The 18619-nt window shown below is 38.9% G+C and overlaps 1 protein-coding gene across 7 annotated transcripts in view; it reads left to right on the top strand.

The window, feature by feature from the left end:
* Positions 1 to 1510: 1510 nt before the first annotated feature.
* The window catches only part of PCGF3 (polycomb group ring finger 3), a 99866-nt gene continuing 82757 nt past the window's right edge, over positions 1511 to 18619 (top strand). For 4 of the 7 annotated variants that reach the window (XM_065655586.1, XM_065655582.1, XM_065655588.1 and 1 more), the window contains exons 1-3: positions 1511 to 1875; positions 5942 to 6057; positions 6973 to 7034. The gene's annotated coding sequence lies outside the window, so the exon portion shown is untranslated. Of the gene's footprint in view, positions 1876 to 2589; positions 2643 to 5941; positions 6058 to 6972; positions 7035 to 9586; positions 9873 to 18619 lie in introns of those variants that run through there. The other 3 variants (XM_065655583.1, XM_065655584.1, XM_065655585.1) reach the window with 3 other exon arrangements.

Here is an 18619-nt window from a genome sequence, read left to right as displayed (position 1 = left end):
TCTGGCCACTGGCTAAGTTAATATTTCAGAAATATCAATTAAAGGCTAACACACTCTTTAATGGCACTGCCAAAGGCATTAGAACTGATGTTAGGGTAATAAGGTTGAAAAGCGAGCAAACCACTGCCTTGGCCCTCCAAGGGTCACAATAGTCTTGTCACAAGGAGTATACGAAAGTTGATTAATTGTTTGAGTAGGCGTGGCCATATAATCTTGCTTCAGGTATCATCTTCTAAAAATATCTATAGTAAGAGAAAACCAAAACCTATAGACACTGGCCTTAATTGTTTTCTTAATCTGCAGTGTTTGGCTCTGGACATACTAGGAACAACAACAACAAAACCCAGCCATCCAGTTTATAATTTCATACACATTCTAACAGTTTGTTGCTTTTGCTTCTGGCTACTTGAACCCTATTCCAGAAGTCAGGCAGGTGGCCCCATTACTTTCTAGACTATATCACTACAGTTCATCCCTATAGCCAAGGCCCATGCAAAGCCATTTGTGGTTAAACTGAAAACAAAATTTAAATTTCTGACAGACAAGATGCATCCATTTAACCACACAACCCTTGAAGTCAAACAGAGCAAATCTACAGTGCTGCCATATTTTCTATTAACACAGGCTTACCTCCTGAATAACACGGCTCTTAGAGCAAAGCACAGACCCTGAAGTCTGGGTACACAATAAAGGCTCAGTAGTTTGTTGGATGAGGAAAACATATAGCTCTGTGCTGTGTCAGAGATAGTCCATTTCCAGTTCAATTCTTAGACAAGGTGGAAGACTCTCTTGTGGCTCATTCCTTGTTGGCAAGGAGGAAAGAAAGAGGTATTTTAAAGCATTATATCCAAAATATACACATAATTGAGAACATAAAGCTTGCTCTGCTGTCTTAGAGTTTTGACAGGTGAATTTTTAAGTATTTGTCTTTACAACGTTGGCATTCAGCCACTTGGTGTGAAGTTGAACTTGGCATGGCCTTCCCAAGCTTTATGCATGCTCCTTGACCTAAGACCTCCCACGTTTCAACATTCAGGAAGCAAAAATTTTAATTTAATTAGTTGGGGTGTTTGCATTTGTCACTGACTTGTGTGTATTGCCACCAGTGCTCCCAGCTCCTATTCAAGTTTCCACGTCCGTCTGTTAAAAAGATATCTGTGTGCTTTTGAGGAAAACCCTGAGACAGGAGACAGCTGGGAGCACTGAAGAGCCACACCGTGCCGAAAAATACCTCAACTTCATTAAACCTCATCTTGCTCACAAGCTCAGCTGATTTTTCAAGGTTGGGCACCCCGCGGGCTCGGACATCCTCCTGTTGCCCCTCGGTCCGGGCTCCCGGGACGGCCGGAGGCTGGCAGCATAGCGAACGCAGCGGTCGGATCTCACCCGTCCACGGCACGTGTGCGCGGCGAGGGCCGTAGAGCGCGCGTCGGCCAGCCCGGCTCCTCGGGGAGGGTGCAGCCTGAGTTGTGCCCGGGTGAGCGCCTCATGCGCATGCGCCCTGAGGACGGCGCCCCCGCTCGGCTCCGCTCGGGCCGCGGTCGGCTATTTCCGCCTCTTTGTTTTAAACTCCGGGACGACCCTTTTAATTTTATCTCCCTGCCTTTTCTCTTTTTTCTCTTTGGTGTGTGTTTGCTTGGTTTTGGCTTTGTTTTGGTTTAATTTTTTGGCCGAGGAACGGAAGAGGGGCTGGTATTTCCCTCTGTCTCGCGTTACCTCACTCGCGTCCTCTGCATTTTCTCTGTGGTGGCGCCCGGCGAAGGACGGGCCGGGGAGCGGAGGATCGGTAGCAAGGAGGAAAATCCCTCGCCAGCGCCGAGAGAAGATCGCGTCCCTCCCCCGCCAACGAACACGGCGTCGCCCCTCCCCCGTCAGGTCAGTTCGGGTCCGCGGCGTGGCATGGGGATCCGCCGGTGTCGGGGCCGAGGTCTCGGCCTTCGCCCGCCCCGCTTTCGGGGCCACGGGCCGTGTGAGGCCAGACGAGGGTCCTGGGGGCGGGGCGGGTCTGCCACCCCCCTCGGAGCTGTGTGCGGTGGGGGGCTGTGGAGGGCCTCCCGTGTGCTTGGGTGCGGGGCCTTCTCTACTCCAAGGAGGTGGGGGGCTGCGGAGGAGCGGGCCTTTTGCCCCCCAGGTGTCCGGGGTTTGGGGAAGGAGGGCTGTGCTTGAACTTTCTGTGCTGCTACAAGCACGCAGTGTACTTGGGGGCGGGGGCTTTTATGTGGGGCTTCCCCTCCGCAAACACCCCTCCTGAAGCAGCGGGTCTTCTGTGGGTCAGGGGAGCGGCTGTGCTTGTCCTTCTGTCTGGACAGCTACCCCTCCCCGCCCCAGGGAAGGTGGCTCTTCTTAGGGAAAGGAAACTCTTGACATCCCGCACTCCACCCCTTCCTACCCTGTGGTGTGGAGGAGCCTGGGGCAACTCAGCTGCGGACAAGGCGGTCCTGCCTGTGGGGGCTGGCGTAGATGGAGCTCTTCCGAGTTATCCCTGGATGCTTCCCCCACTTCAGGTGTGAGTTTGCAGGACTCCAAAACCCCACGGTTTTGGGAGAAGGGGTCGCTTTGAAGGGTGGGTGGTGATGGAGCTACTCTTTCCAGCAAGCTATAGAGAGGACATGGCTCTTGTGTGTATGACCTCGACTGCACAGGTATGTGTCTTCAATGCTGTGTATCTAAGTGGCACATGGGATTTTAAGATTTGTAAGAAATAGGAAAAGAAGTGATACTTGCAGGTAAAACATAGAACGCTTGTGGTTTGAGTTGTTTTAAGGTCTAAGGATATATGTACACACACATATACATGTATACATATATATTTGGTATTACAAAATTCTGATTTTTTGCTCAACCACTAGGTTTTAGTGAGTTGTGGTGCTGTCAGATTTGGTCTCTTTTAGTCTGAAAGTGTCAAGTATTACTTCAGAGTGTCCTATGTGGAAAATTTAGCATGTCCTGACGTTAGTAAGGCTCACAGGAAGTTTGATTATTATTGTTTATGAAGTACTTGGATGTTCTTTTGTTACTTCATGTTTGTTTTTGTTGTCGTTGGTTTGTTTGTTCGTAATTGTTACAAAAGTATCACTCTGTGTATGCTTTGTGTCAAATCAGTTTAGGTGTTTCCTGCCTTCTGTATGAAATACATGCCTCTGAGAAACCAGTTCAAGAAATTCTGTTTTATTATCTGTATATGCCCTGGCATGTTCTTCTGGAAATATTTTGTTTGGTATTTTTAAAAATAATCCTATATAATTATCTTCTAGAGTTTCACAAAAGAATTAAATATATGGATGAAAAGGTTTGAATTGAAAAAGTTAAGATGAACCTTATGTTTAAGAAGCATCCTACGTATATATCTTCCATTGTAAATTGGTTTTTTCTTTATACTGCATGGATAACTAGACATAAGCTAAATATGTTGTTATGAATATTTTTAATACTAGGTAGTGTGCTTTTTAAAAATTATTATGTATTATTGTTAGGTAGGATACTTATGAATTTTATATTCATTCTTTTAGTGGCAGGTCAGATAAGAATCTGAACTGTGATACTTACCATATATCTCATAAAGATGCTCTGCAATTCATAAAATTCTTTAATTGGTGACAAGGTGAATAGAAATAGAAACCTTGTGCCTTTCTAGTAGCTTTACTATTTCAGTTTAAGTTGTACTAGTAGATACTTTATTATGTCTTTCAGAGAACCTGTGCAGAACTTAAGGTACTTGGTGAGATCATGCAGGCTGCATCTGAAAAGTGTCAGGTGGCTTTCTAGAGAGATGCATAGGGGTACCACAACAGAAAGCTTGGAAATAAATTTTAAAGCATTTTGTAAGCCACTTTTTGAGGAAATTCTGTTTGATTTCTTTATGTGGGCTGGTCTAGCCAGCTTGAGCTTGTTACTTTGCTGTCACCATAGAAAATCAAGACTGAACACTTGTAAATGTTGTATTAAAGCTGGCTTAAAGTTTGTGACTATGCTAGCCTAATACTAATACCTAGAACAGCAGAAATTAATTAACATGATATGGAAGACTTCAGCTGCTAAGAAACTGTAAAGTATAGCTTCTAGTTGCTCCAGCTGCCAAACCTACTCTTATTTCACCTGACTGCCTACGTGATTTAGAGGAGACAGTCTCTAAGCTTTATATTTGAGATATAGGTAAGCTTTCTTACCAAGGACCTTTGTATATTTGCTTTAATAACTTCAATTTCCTTTTTCCCATGTGACTGTTTAATCTAGGTGGCCCTTGAAGCCTTTGTCAGGTAATCATCTCTCAGGACTGAAATGATTCTAGATTAGATTCCTGAACTTTCTGGGAAACTCCGTAAGAAGAAGTAGAAGCATTTTCATTGAAGGTCTAGGCTAGATATGACCTACAAAGTAGATGTGCATACGGTGCTTTGAAATCATGCATGTTGATACTGTTTCACTTTTCAACCACTGTCTTATGAGGTGATACCAGCTTACAGAAAGTGTAATGAGACCTTGTATGTTATAAACCAAACATTTTCTCTCTGTTTTGGAACTACTGTCTTAATTGTACACACGTAGAAGTAGAATTATTAAATGGAAGCTTGTATTGATAATGGTGTTTGGAGATGCAATGAATTTAGAACTGCTGGTGTTCCCTAGAGTTTAGTAGTTTAAACTCTGTTGTCTTTTTGTCATTGCTAGTAAGGGTGTTTAACAATGGTTGAAACTACTCCAATTTGCTAGGTTAGGTATGCTGTAATGTTTAAAGGAAATGTAGAGAAAACCTTCTCAGGGCAGTTTGACTGGAGTAGGTTAAAAGTCAGGCAGAAGCGGTTCAAAAAGTCAGGCAGAAGCGGTTCATACGTTTTAGCTTATACCAGACTTATTTTGGAGCTCTGTCCTAAACTTATAGTTGTTTATTCCTTGCACCTCTCTTTATAAAATGCAAGCTTGGTCTACTAGACTGTAAGTTTAGCTAATATGTGGAATTCATAAATGCAATAAAAGGGAAGAGAGAAATGAGTTGTTCTGCATTAAAAGCAATCTTTGCTCTTGTGATATGTAACTGAAGACACACTATAAATAGTGTTTTGTTCTAGAATTGCTCTGAAGAGCCAAGAAAAACTTGGCACTTTTATCTGAATTAGATTTTCTCAGATTAATTTTACTGAATAAGTCCATTTAAATCAACAGACTATGAAAATGAGTGATGAGAACCAGTCACTGTGTGAGAACTAGTGAGGCTGAGAGCGTTACTTGCTATTGAAAGTTTGATTCAATTTTGCTACTGCAGAGACCTGAAGTCTTGCAATGGTATTACAGAGCTAGCATTGTAGGAAGAAATAAAACAGCAGTGCGCTGATCAATGATACTTTTTTCCCCTTTTCTTCCTTTTTTTTTTTTTTTCCTTAATCAGAAACACTGCTTTATATTAGTATAAACTTCATACTATACATAGGAACTTAAGGGTCTTTTTATTCATTTGTCAAACATAGCACATATTATTCAAAAATAGGGAGTAGTATGGATCATTCAACAGTAGGGGGACTGACGAAGTGTGGTGAGCTCAAGTTATTAATATTTGTTCTTTGTGCCAAAAAGATGACTGCTCGCACAGTTATGACTGCCTCTTTTTCAAATCACAGTTTTGACAGAGGTGGTGGGGGAAATTTTTGAGGGGGTAGGGGGGAAAACTGGAGATAATTGAGGTGTGCGTTGGCTTTACTACGACACAGGGCAAGATTGTAAGGAAGAAATGTGCAATTGTGAAGAAAACCAAGCTTGTTTGTAGTTTTGCTGCTAGTGGAAGAACTTACTTAAACTAGCTCTACCATTGTTTTCCATCTCTGCAAAGTGGCAAGGGTAACTTACTGTTATCCCTACAGTCATACATTTAGGTTGACGTTAACAGGTAACTATTTTGTATTCTGAACCTGTGACTGACTATAACTTAGAAATTTTTCTACATTCAAAGGACTTGTGTTTTGGCAGCAATAAGAATTCTCCTGGTTTGAAATTGAGGCTATCCTTACTGTTGGAAAGTGAAGAAATCTGTGCCTTGTGAATAGCATAAATTCGTTTTGATTTAAGGTAGGAAGCATTCTTTGTAGGTTGTGTGTGGGTGAGAGTGTGCTGTGCAGTATTTGCTTAATTAAGAAAGGTTTTTTTTTTTCCGGTTGCTAGAATGAGTATCATGTTATTGGCTGACTTGCAAATGTCCCTCTTGTCAAGTTTTTCAGCTTTAGTTAAGAACTTTCTTTTCACTCTGCATAACCTGACAGTGAGTGCATGATACTTTCTTTAGTTGATTATAACATAGTCATTGTGATGTTACTGAATATAATAGAAATCTTGTGTGAATTATGTGTGGTGTTATGCCAGAAGAGTTCATCTCTGCTATTTTATCTTGCAGTGTGCATGCAAATATAATGTTTGTAACCATAAATGTCATGTATTCATGAAAATATGTAAGCATTGTCAGTGCAGTGTTTGCTGATTTTTCAGGTAATGTGTTGTGCTTTACAGCTTTTTCTAGTTTACAAGCTGAAAGGTACAGTACAGCTGATTAATATATTCTTTATTTCTGAATAATTTTCTCTGACATTTCTTGTTGTACCTGAAGTATTAAAGTAAACAGATTAGCAAAATGAAAGCTATGGGTCAGTTGATTACTTAGTTGAAGGACATTGCCAAATTTATTTAAACTTACTAGACAAAATGTTTATTTTTATTGTAACGAATTTATTTATTGTACTGAACAGTGGCAATCAGCAGAATTTATTTGAGGAGTGGGATTTTTTTTTTTTAACATAGTGGCATGCTTTGTTCATTCAAAGTGACTTATCTCAAAAATCTTTTGGACATAAACACATTTGGAACTTAAAGTTGTGTCCTGGGTGAAAATGGATTGGGATCTTAACACCCGTGTTTCAGATTATTATATTTCGTACTGTTCCACTGTGATAATAACTGGGTTTTGTTTAATTTATTTTCTTTTTCTAAAAGATAAAGTATGTTCTAGACACGAGGACTCCGATCTTGATTTGAGGATTCAAAATAGGCGAGAGGTAAGGGATTTTTTTGTGAGCTTGTCTAAGTACCTAATCATGCACACTGCTGAAAATACATATGCCCTTGTTTCTAAATGAATTTTGTAATATTTCAAACCCTAAATTTTATTAAATCTGTATCTGTTAAAGATACTTCTAATACTATTTCCTCACTTTAAGAGAGTGCTAACACACTGTAATCGAATCAGTCGTCTTAATGCTTGAAATGCTTTTCTTTCCATTTTTGAATTATTCCTTTCTTCTAAGGTGTGGAGCCCATACCAGTGTACAGTGTTTGCCTGATCAACTCTGTCTGCACTTACGAAAGGCCCCCAGCCGCAGTGCTACAGGAAGTGATTCTCTTAGTCTTTCTTGCTTTAGCATTGTACTAGTTGTTGTTTACTTACTTTTTTCTGAATCTTCTTCAGGGAAAAGCACGCACAACACCACCACTTAAGAAATTCCAAGTGCACATTTCACATCCATGAGTGCAAGTTGCTCTTCTCCCCTGCAAAAATCTGCACTTGTGGAAAAGGTTTTTTTTGTGTTGGTGTGGAAACAATGTAGTAAAAATACTCTGTGAGTGAAATCTGTCAGGTTTAGAGATATACATTTACCATTTTTAGGAACAGTTGCATGGATTTATTTTATTTCTTGAACAAAATAAGTAACTAAACTGCCTTTTCCTGTAGCAATTTCCTTATTGCAAAACAGCCTTGAATCTTAAATCTATTTATGCTTTAAGACTGTGCTTTTTGTCTTGGGTTGTCATGATGATTAATTCACAGATGTTTAGTTCAAATCTTAGTAAAAGAAAGTTATTTGATCTCTGCTTATACTGTTTTCAGACAAATTGTGAAGAGATGCCTGGTGGTGGTGGTTGTTGTTGTTGTTTTCTTTTTTTGTTTTGTTGTGTGTGGGTGTGGTGTGTTTTTTTTTTTTTTCCTGGAAAATCCATATATGTGTTTTCCTTCCCAATGCTCTTCTCCCAGTGTATTCAATGTGTTTGGATGTGATAAACTGGCATTACCTTACCTTGAATCTGTACTTCCAAATTCTGAACTTCATTGCTACAATCTATGTCTCTTCCTGCAGTGAAATATAAAATCTAGTGTATTTGAAATACTGTGATAATTCCTTATTTTAGCAAGATTTTCAGTCTTCTATTGAGCAGGAACAGTTTAATTGAAAGGTGTTTTTTAATAAATCCTTGTTAATAGTAGCATTATGCTTGGTGGCAATAGAGTAAGTATTTTATTTGCATACTAAGTTATTAATCTTGTGTTTCTAATCTTGTACTTTTATTTCTTGACTGGCTAGAGTAAGGTAGAGATCCCTCCCAAGATCAGGTAATTCTGTAGAAATTTCAGAAAATACTTGTTTATCTTCATAAAATGCTTAATTTAAACATCTTATTTTGACAATTGTCCACAAGAAAACTAGTCTAGATTTGTATAGGCTTATATCTGAGGTAGCATAAATGGCACTGGACCAGATAAAAAGCCATCTGGGTGGAGCTAATTTTCTTCAGTTCACTTTTTTGCATGTCAGATTCTTTCAAGATTTGACCAAAGTTGCCAGAAGTAGTCTGTGTATGTTTATCAACATGGTATTAAGTGAATCTTGGCACTTGAGGGTTTCATTTTATGACTATCTTTGAAATATGTAGGTGTAAAAGATACTGTCTTAGTTGCAGTAATTTTTAGTGAACCTTTCAAGGCATAATCTAAGATGCTACCATCAGAATTTATCAGGAATATGTTTGCACTTATCTGTAGAAGTTACTCAAATTGTGTAAGGTTATAGTGCCCAGATGATAATAGCTCGTGGGATGCATGATTATGATTTTATGACTAAAAATGCTTTGAATTTGGACAAAGTGTTACAGAGAGGATAACACCTTGTTCTGTTTTCATTTTGTTTGAACAAAATGGCCTTTTTTACTTTTTACTGAAATTATCCTTGAAATGGGACACAAATAAGCCCTGCTCTGTCAGGGCTTTTATTGCCCAGTCACAAGCGTGAGTTGACATTGAATTTAACTTCTGGTGATGACTGGAAAGTGTCATGGAGATTTATCTTTAGAATGTGGAAATACAGAGTGTAAGGATAAATGAAAACCTTCCAGATTGCTCTTCCGTAGCCTCCATTATTAGGCCTGATGTAACTGTAAGATATATTGACTGGAAGAGTGAATACAAAATGAGCCGCTTTTGCTTCTCCAGATTCATTAGCCACTTAATGCTTCCTGTGTTAAGTAACTTCTTTTTGAGTTAGTCATCCATTATTGCCATCTGCAGATATTGAAATTTTAGCACGCAAATGGAAAAAAATTCAGGTCTCTCTTCTCCCAGCTTTAGTTGAAAACCAAAGGAATGAACTTTTTTCCCCTGAAATTACTTTGTCAATGCTCACATTTGAAGAGAACTACACTACTGATTTTATTTTTTATTAAGTCTATTGCTGTATTTCATCTGTCTGTTAGTGCTGGTTTTGTTTACTTGAAGTTTGAAAGAGCTAACAGCTTAGCTATTGATTTTCTGTTTCAACTTTATTTTCACCAACATTCTTCCCTTTCCTATAAAAGCTGATATCTGTGCCTTGTTTTAAGGGAATCTGAGGAGTTTAGTGCTAAGATTTAAGTGCAGAGTGTGTATTCAACTCATTTATGGGCTAAAACTAAACTCTCCCGGAGGCTGTAGAGTATCATAACCATGACTGGATAAGGAAGAGCAATTTAACTTTTGTACTGTTCAAAGATGTGTTTTCTATACTTCTGACTGTAGAGAAACAGACCTTGAGCATATGACAAAATGACTATATGCAGGGCTGGAAAGAGAAACTTCTTTTGAGAAGGTAGGTAATTTCTCTTGCTAAGTGGAATATGTGAAACTTGTGTAAGTGCTGTAGCTGGTGCTAAGTTGTAGTAAGGGAAACTGGTAGTTGCTTACTTTGTTTGAGATTTGGTTAAGCTGTTGGTATTTGGCAATTTAGAGATCATTTTCATGGCTGCTCCTTATTGAAGTGTAAGTATTACTGAACATAAGAGGAGAAATACATACTGTCATTTGGATGATCTTACTAATGTATGGCCTAAGAACAGCACTTGAGAACTAGGGCTGACAGACAAGTTTGTTGATCTATTCCTTCTCTTATTCCATCTGCCTCTTTTCCTGAAGAGTTCCCCCTTGCTCTTCTGCTACATTGAGCCTGTATGGGCATAAAGCTGTCTTCATCAGTGGTTTGTGCTAATATTCTATACTGTTAAACCTGATGCGTAAGGAATTTTTGCTTTGAGGTGGCCTTCTCCAGCAAAAGGGGTGGACAGTTACAACCAGTAATTTCTAAAACTGCAGAAATGAAGCTGTAAAAGCCCTTACACAAGTGAAACTAGTCTCGTAGTAAGATTTTGTTTCCCTAACAATTTAGACCTTTCAGCTCCTGCCTATTGCTGAGCAAATTTTCTCTGTTCTAGTGAAACAGCGAAAGTCAGGTCACAGGTGTCACAGAGGCGCCTCAGAATTGGTTTAGGCAGGTGATAAGCTCCAAACCAACTTTAATCGTAACTCTTCAATGGAAAACCAGCTAGAAACAAGGTCTATCCAAAATTATTCAGCACTCCGACAATGTTATAAAATACAACTTCAGATACTGCTTAGGAGTTCAGTTACTACACAGATGGTTCAGACTCAAGGGATCAGATCCCAAAACTCTAGAGTGATGATTCAAAATGCACATCTTCCCCCTCTTACAAGGTGAGGACCCTTAAGGGTACCCAGAAGGTCACTTACCAATAAGGGAAGGTGTCTCAGTCCTCAAGAAACTTTCCTTGAGGGCCAGCCTAAGGAGGAGAATCTTCAGCTGCAGACCTGCTGCTCCAAGGAAGGTGAACTCAAAATAAGGTCTCCGGCAGGCTCTGTTTATACCATAATTGAATCTGAGCTGTGGTCATTTATGGTAGTCGTCCAGAAACTTCTCTTAGCCGAGGTGTCTCATTGGTCAAGGGCCCTGTCTGTTGACCAGGGTGCGTATGTGTGACCATAGCGGTCTATTGGTCTAGCACTTTTTGGTGGAGGATGGGGCTGAGGGAAGTGCATCTGCTACGGCAGGTTATAGGAGTGATTAGGTCACAGCCAAGAATTTAGTTTTATAAGTGCTGAATCCTCCAATGCTATTGTTTTCCACTGGATTTTTCTGTCAAGGGCCCTTGTCCCTTAAACCAGTGTCATGTTGCAGTGTTAGGACTGACAGACAAGACAGTGGTGTTGTAATAGTGTTGCTCTGCTTTTTGGTCGCAGTTAGCAGAACTACCTGTTAACATTGACTTTAATGCAGAGTTTAGAATGATTGAATGATGTTCTGTATGTTCTATGAGCTTTTCTTGAATTGTGACACGTTATTAGATCATGCAGTTTAAAAAATGTCTTAACAGTTAAATTTTGGAAACATTTCCTTACTGCAACATGGCCAGTGAAACATAAAATAAAAATAATAATAAAAAATAAACCAAACAACAACAACAAAACCTCAAAAAGCAAGCAACCAAGAACAACATAAAAACCCCAACAAAACCAAGAAAGTTTGATAATGGCTGATATATTTTCTGTGAAGCATCATTTCTTTGGGGAAGATAATGCATGTTTTCGTATCGCTAGACATTTAATTTCTTCACTCTCTTCCTACACACATGCAGAACACTGGATCTAATGATGATGAGGAAATGAAAATAAATGGAACATGAGGGCTTTAAAGATATAATTCTCTCTACAAGTTTCAGTTTTCAAACACTGTTATTTTGTTGAGAATATTGTGAACCTTTTTGAACTGGAAAGTTGGAGCATTCTTCAATCATTTGCAGTGGGATTGAGTTGGAAAAGGATGATTGTTTCAGTTCTTAAAAGACAAAGGAAACCTAAACCCCATGCTCCACCCTCCTTCCCCCCACAAAAAAAACCCGAAACGAAACTGAAAAAAAAAATTAGTTCGGTGGTCAGTTAGACAGGTACTTGAGAATGCTGGCTTCTGCACTCTGACTTGAAAATGTTGTATTTGTTTTACATGAGCACACATAGCAATTTAAGGACATTTTGGAGATACTGGGCTCATGTTACTGTCATGTCACTGCCTGTCAAAAGTGTGAGGTGAAATCTTTCCCTTATCCAGTGTGACCAGCTCCAGTATAAACATCTTAAGATGAGTTCAGAACATATGGGCTACAAGACACATGACTGGTGAAATGTAGTTATGAATGTCTTCTGTGTTTTGGTAAGATAACTTTCAAACTTCTGTGCTGTCTGCTGCTTCCAGTGGATAAAGTTGGTGCACTTAACAGTTTTTCACCTTTACAGCTTTTTAGCTGTTAAGATGGCTGGGTTAGAATATCAGCAGTTTAAGGCTGCTCTTTATGTTCGTGTTCTGTTTTAGTATGGTGAAGGTGGTATGGTCAGCTTGTCAAAATAAGTCAAGAGCTGAAAAAGCTAGAATTACTGTACTGGAGGAAAAGTTTTTTGTGCTTATTGCATGAGGGCAGGTTTTTTCAATCTTATTATAGTCTATGTCATTGTAAATGGGAAAGAATTACCCCCCCCCCCCCCTAGTAAACTAGACTACATTTCAGTGTTTAATTTTCTTCTGGGAGAAAAACTTTCCTTTCTTTCCTCATTTGTTCAAACTACTGCTTTTCACTTTCCTTTCTATTATGTGTTGAATGTTCCCATTTCTTTCCTGATTCCTCTCAACCGTTAACCTTTATTTTAAGTGCTGTTTATGTTGAAGCCTATTTTTCAGTGCAGTTTACATGGGTAAAACAGGAGAAGAGGAGAGTTGTACTGAGCACACTTGCTTTGTGCAGGTTGTTGTTTTTTCCCTGCCATTCTAGGGTTGACAACTGCTTAACCATTGCCCTTGATTCTGCAGAGGGCAAATGGCCCTAAGGGGTTTTTGCACACTTGTGGAATAGGTGGCCTGACAGTATCTTAACAGTTCAGCTGCTCTGTTGCAGGTTGATGGAAATGCCTGTTGGGCCTTCAGCATTGTGCCTGGCTGTCCACTGTCTTTCAAGGGAAGTTTGTCATGTGTAATGGATGATACTTGAATGGCTTACCATGTGTGCTGCATGAGGCCTATAGGGCTCACACTAAAGAAGAGTAGTAGAATAGGAGACGATTCTGCTTCACAGCAATGCAACCTCTCTAGTAAGTGATGATTTTCTCCTGGTATTTTGTTATGGCTATTGCTGGTGGAAGCGGAGAGAGAGAGAAGATGACAGCAAATGAAAGAAGGACGTGAACCTGTTGGAATGAGTCTAGAGGGTGGCCACAAAGATGATCAGAGGACTGGAGCACGTGTTCTATGGAGAAAGGCTGAGAGAGTTGCAGCTGTTCAGCCTGAAGAAGGCTCTGGGGAGACCTTATAGCAGCCTTCCAGTACCTAAAAGGTACTAGAAGTCTCAGAGGGACTTTTTGCAAGGGCACGTAGTTATAGGACAGGGAGTAATGGCTTAAAACTGAAAGAAAGTAGATTTAGATTAGATATTAGGAAGAAACTGTGAGGGTGGTGAGGCACTGGAACACATTCCCTGGAGAAGTTGTGGATGCCCTGTCCCTGGAAGTGTTCAAGGCCATGTTGGATGGGGCTTTGAGCAACGTGGTCTAGTGGAAGGTGTCCCCGCCCATGGGAGGGGAGTTGGAACTAAATGATCTTTAGGGTCACTTCAAACCTAAACCATTGTATGATTCTATGCAACAAGCAGCAGTGTAGCTTGGCAGAAAGTTAGGTGACATAATTTGGGCTAAGAGCTTCTTAGTAGAATTTGAAAAGTTCCATGCTACTGTTGTGAACAAAATAGTGTTTCATAATATGTTTATCTTGTAAGACATTAAAGCTGAAATTTATATATGAACTATTTTATGTTTCTCCCTAAAAGCACCTGAAATGACAGAATTGGCTGCTTCGGGTATTATTCTCTACTGTCTTAAGCTTACTGAACTAAAGATTAATTTTGTTTTAAAAATACTTAAGTTCCTAATATTTCATTTATGCTAAAGATTCTACTCAGCAAAGAAGTAGAAATGAGAATTCTTGTCTTACTGAAAACTTGAAACTTTTGACTTTAGATTATTCAGTCTAGGACTAATACATTTTAGTAGTTCACTTGACACAGTTCAGGGTATTTAGTGAAGAAAACAGCAAGTCCTCATAAAGGAGAAGTCAGTTGTTACTGTGTTGTCTCCAAATATTAGCACTAACGTGTTCTTGCTTATTAAAAATAATCAAGCCTTTTGCAGGTAAAATGGTGTTGAATTGGATTGGGTTGTCGTGACTAGTGATGTGGGGTTTTATCACCTGATGGGATATTCTCTACTTGGGAGTGTTAGGGCAATTATATAGTTCTATTTTAGCTTAGTTTTGGACTGAGCAAGCTCCTTGAATGGGCTGTGTGCTCAGACTGGTGTGTTTGTTCAAGGAAAGGGGCAAATATGCATAGCAGAGGGTGAGTTTTGGAATAGAAACATAGCAGGCCAGAACAGGATTGGCATGGGCTGTTGTCTGAGTTCTTCATTAAGCTAGTGCGGATCAAGATACAGGTATACTAGGCTTCAAAACTTGCTTTGGCACCCTCAGACTCTTTATGTTATGCTGATGGAAATGCAAAAATTAATGACGTTGGAAAGTGACTGTGTGTACATTTGAATCTAAAAATTAACGATGGCTTGTCAAGAAAAATGGCTCTGCAGTGCTATTTGGTATTGCTTAGATTTTGTCATACATGGCATAAGTGCAGGTGATATGAGTATCTCTCTCCTCTCCTGTTGTACTTGAGATCTTAAAGCAATAGTGAGTAGTTGCAACAGGTGTTTCCTATAAAACTTGGAAAATGGTCACTGTGGAAACAGATTCTGTTTCCTTTGCATTAACATCTAGTTAAAAGAAAGTTGTATGCCTTGCAAAATAAAGCCAGAATTCTGCTATTTATACTCACTGTACTTTGTATTCTCTAAACATAAAGTACATGCAGAATGCTGTCTGCTGTAAAATTAGTGGTATCTAAATTTGATACAATGCTTAAAACCCATACAAAAGAATAAAAGGAAAAATGTTTTCAAAACTGAAGTTTCAAGACTTCAAGGTAAGAATTGAGGCAATCAAATACTGGAAGATATGGAGGGCTGAACAGGTTTTGGTGGAAGGGAAAAAAAAAAAGCTTTTCTGCTTTATTGGTTAAATTGCTGTTATATGATTTCATACTAAAACAGCAATGCTAACTATCAAGTTTGTTTTCATATCTTCAGTCAATTAAAAGCTAGGATTCTGTCTGGGATAAGAAAGCTGCAGCAGCGAGAGTTCAAAGAAGACTGAATAACTGTGTTACATTTTTGCTTCATTTTATGTTGAAAGAGCCAAATGCTATAACAACAGAAGTGTGAGCAGACTGCATCTTAAAGCCCTCCTGAGGTTTCAAGAACAAAAGAAGAAAGATTTTGCAAGGCTCCTTTTCATTTGGGTTGTGTAGTTCATAGGTAGCTAACTTTATGTAAGTTACTGTGTGTACATTTGAATCCAGAAAGAATACAGAATACTTGCTGATCTTCTGTCATAGTGGTACAGAGGCAATTACTGGGCAGATCAGTGAAGCTTAAAGCTTTGATCACTGAAATTTTTTAGCCAAAGGCATGGATCTTTAATTTTTGAGATCCTTTCAAACTATTAACTATTGTTTGGATTAATGAACCATCAAGTGCTGTATTCTGGTCTTAAACTATGTGGGGATGTTAAAAAGTGATGGTTGGTAAAATGTGCATTCAGTTGAATTGCAGCACCTTCCTACTTCTTACTTGCTGTTAGCTTCTGTCTTCCTACTACAGATTTCAGTTTTGACAGCTACTGTTTTTTACTGGACTGTCACTGTAAAGGACAAGTGACTGAGGAGGCAAGTGACTGAAAACCTGAATTTTTAAAGGCCTTTTACTGAATACCAAGAGTAACTGTCTTTGGTTCCTATATGAAGGTTCTTTATCCAGTCTTTCTCAAAAAAATAGGCAATATTTGCATGAGAATAGGAAAATTATTGTTTCCAATAGAGATGTGTAACTGCTTCAGATAAAATGTACAAAAATCTCAATACTTAGATTACCATACAGTTACTCACTAGGGATATAACTTTTCCTTGTCTTTGTTAAGAAGTGGTTGGTTTCTGTGGTTGTAGAATCACATATGACACATCTATGTAACTAGATGTTTTCATTGTACCTAGGATTAGAATTTTTCAACAATGGAAGTTAAAACTGAGGTTTGTAAGGGGAAGGAGGAAGGGAAAGATCACCAAAACGCAGAGATTTTTAGGAGTTGGTGGCGTGGGTCCATAACGCTTCTTGCTTCTCATGGTGAACTTTTCAAGCCTTTGTTGTCTTGCATGGAGTCATAAAGCAATCAGGGCAAATGTACACCATCAATTCAAATGACAACTAAAAGTAATTTAGTGTGTTGAGTTGCTCATCTGTTCTGCAGAGGACACAATAATGAAGATTGCAGTCTGTTTCGGCTGTGGTTAAGTCCCCTAGCAGTGATTTTGATGGCTGATAATGAGCCAGAATTTATTTAGAGAAGATTGTAGAGATAATCATCCTGAGATAAAGCTGTGTTTTTATAGAATTTTTAAAGACTTTAAGAACTTGGACACTTTAAGACCTCTTCCCGGTTTTATCAGTGGTTGTAATGCGTGTTGATAGGAAATGATATTGTACCCTTAGCAATAAACAAAGGAAATAGCAGAATGTAAAAAGGAATTTGAATGTAATTAAACTAGTGAGTCTTTGTCAGAAATGGAAAATTGATTTAGTAGGATCAAGTCTGGCCAGTCAGACATTGTTTTTATCCAGGCTATCTTGCAGAAAATTTGAACTTTTGTTGCAGAGATATTTTTCTGCATTCCAATACTCTTAGAACTATTTCGAAACCTACCACGAACAAGCCATGATCTGAACAACTGCGTTTTAATTGGAAGAGGTGTTTGGAATGCACCTTAAGAGTTTTGAAGGGTGTGCCTTCACAGGCTGTGGAGAAAAGCTAATGGCTTGCTGATGCCAAACAAAGTTCAGTTTTCACTGCGCAGTGCATCCTCTTACCTGGAGCATTCTTAAGTTCTGCTTTACCTTAATGTGAATAAGTGAATTTATCAGTCCAGCAGAAGACTCTCCACAGATTCATGACTTGTTCCCAAAGCATCCCTAAGCACCACCAAAAAAACCCAGTACCACCTGTATGGAAGATCCTGGTTTAATGAGACTATTAAGAGCTGCTTTGAACAATACAGTGATGGAATTCTGAAGTTCTGCTAATCAAGACAGCTAGATGGCAGATAAGGAAAAATGTTTTCTACTTCAAAATGGCAAAAGATTTTTTTTATTCCAGGAAAGTTTACCAATGATGTAATTTGTAAAAGCTTTTCTAAACAAAATTCATTAACTAAACCTTATTTTAATTGTATGCCTTACTAGTCTATGTGAAAGAACTTTGTGTGCATACAAGTGTTGTACAATAAACAGCAAATACAGTAGTAAGTCTATCTGATTTTGTTGATATTTTAGAGCTTTGAGACCATTAAACCACCTTTTCTAATTGGATTATATTACAAATGGGAAGATTTATTAAATGAAACATCTGCTTCGAGACAGTGTCCTCATTTTCCTGTCTTAGTTCTTCTCTGCTTATGCTGCAGCTGCCTAAACTCTACCAGAATGAAATGGCTTGCATCACCTTAACACTATTTTAGAGCATGGGTAGATAGTTTGAATGCTTGCTGTTACTCACGATTTGTATACTTCTGCAACTGTCAAAACCAGTAAAAGCAACTGTGTGAGACTGGTTTCTATGGGGTCAGGATGCTGACTGAGCTTAAATACAAACCTGTAGAGGTATGCACGAGACAGTCAAGGGAGTTTTAAAAGCTCTGCTGTCCCCATTAACAGGTGAGTGCAAAAGTTATGGAAGATAATTAGTTGTCCTATTATTCTTTCTATTTAATACTTTTTTTTTTTTCCTTTTCTGAGATGGTACTCAGTCTGTTGGGGTGTGTAAAAGGAGGGCATAAAATTCTTGGTAATAAAATTTCATCCTAACTTTCTCTTAATATTATTTTAATAACCGACATCGTAGTTAGGTGCCACATCTCTAATTTCACTGATGTTGAGTATAAACAGAGCCACCAAAAACAGTGCAAGACACCAAGTTTTAAAAGAGTTTCGGTGTTGCCAAAACCTTTTTGCCTTGCCCTTTCTCTTCCCCCTGCTTTTCTTCTGCTGACTTCTACTCTATCCACTACATTACTTGCCTCAGGTTAAAAGGAGTGAGTGATTGGGAAGTCTGGGGTTGAAGATGAGAGGATCCTGTTTCTCTTGGCAGCTGGTGCTGCAGGTACAATGAAACTTAAAACCTGCATGCTATTGCAGTAGAGCCACCTTACATGCTCTCAGTCTTAGCTGATTTTATTAAAGGAATAACCGTTAATTATTTACTTGATTTTCAAAGTGTCTTCCTTAATTTAGTGCTTTATAAGCATCTGTTTTCTGGCGAAAAGTTAAAGAAAAGAGCTAACTTAAATAATT

The sequence above is a fragment of the Caloenas nicobarica genome, chromosome Z (genome assembly GCF_036013445.1).
Source record: "Caloenas nicobarica isolate bCalNic1 chromosome Z, bCalNic1.hap1, whole genome shotgun sequence".
NCBI classification, from domain to species: domain Eukaryota; kingdom Metazoa; phylum Chordata; class Aves; order Columbiformes; family Columbidae; genus Caloenas; species Caloenas nicobarica.
The sequence above is the reverse complement of the archived record's forward strand: the minus strand, read 5'-3'. Positions and strand labels throughout refer to the sequence as shown.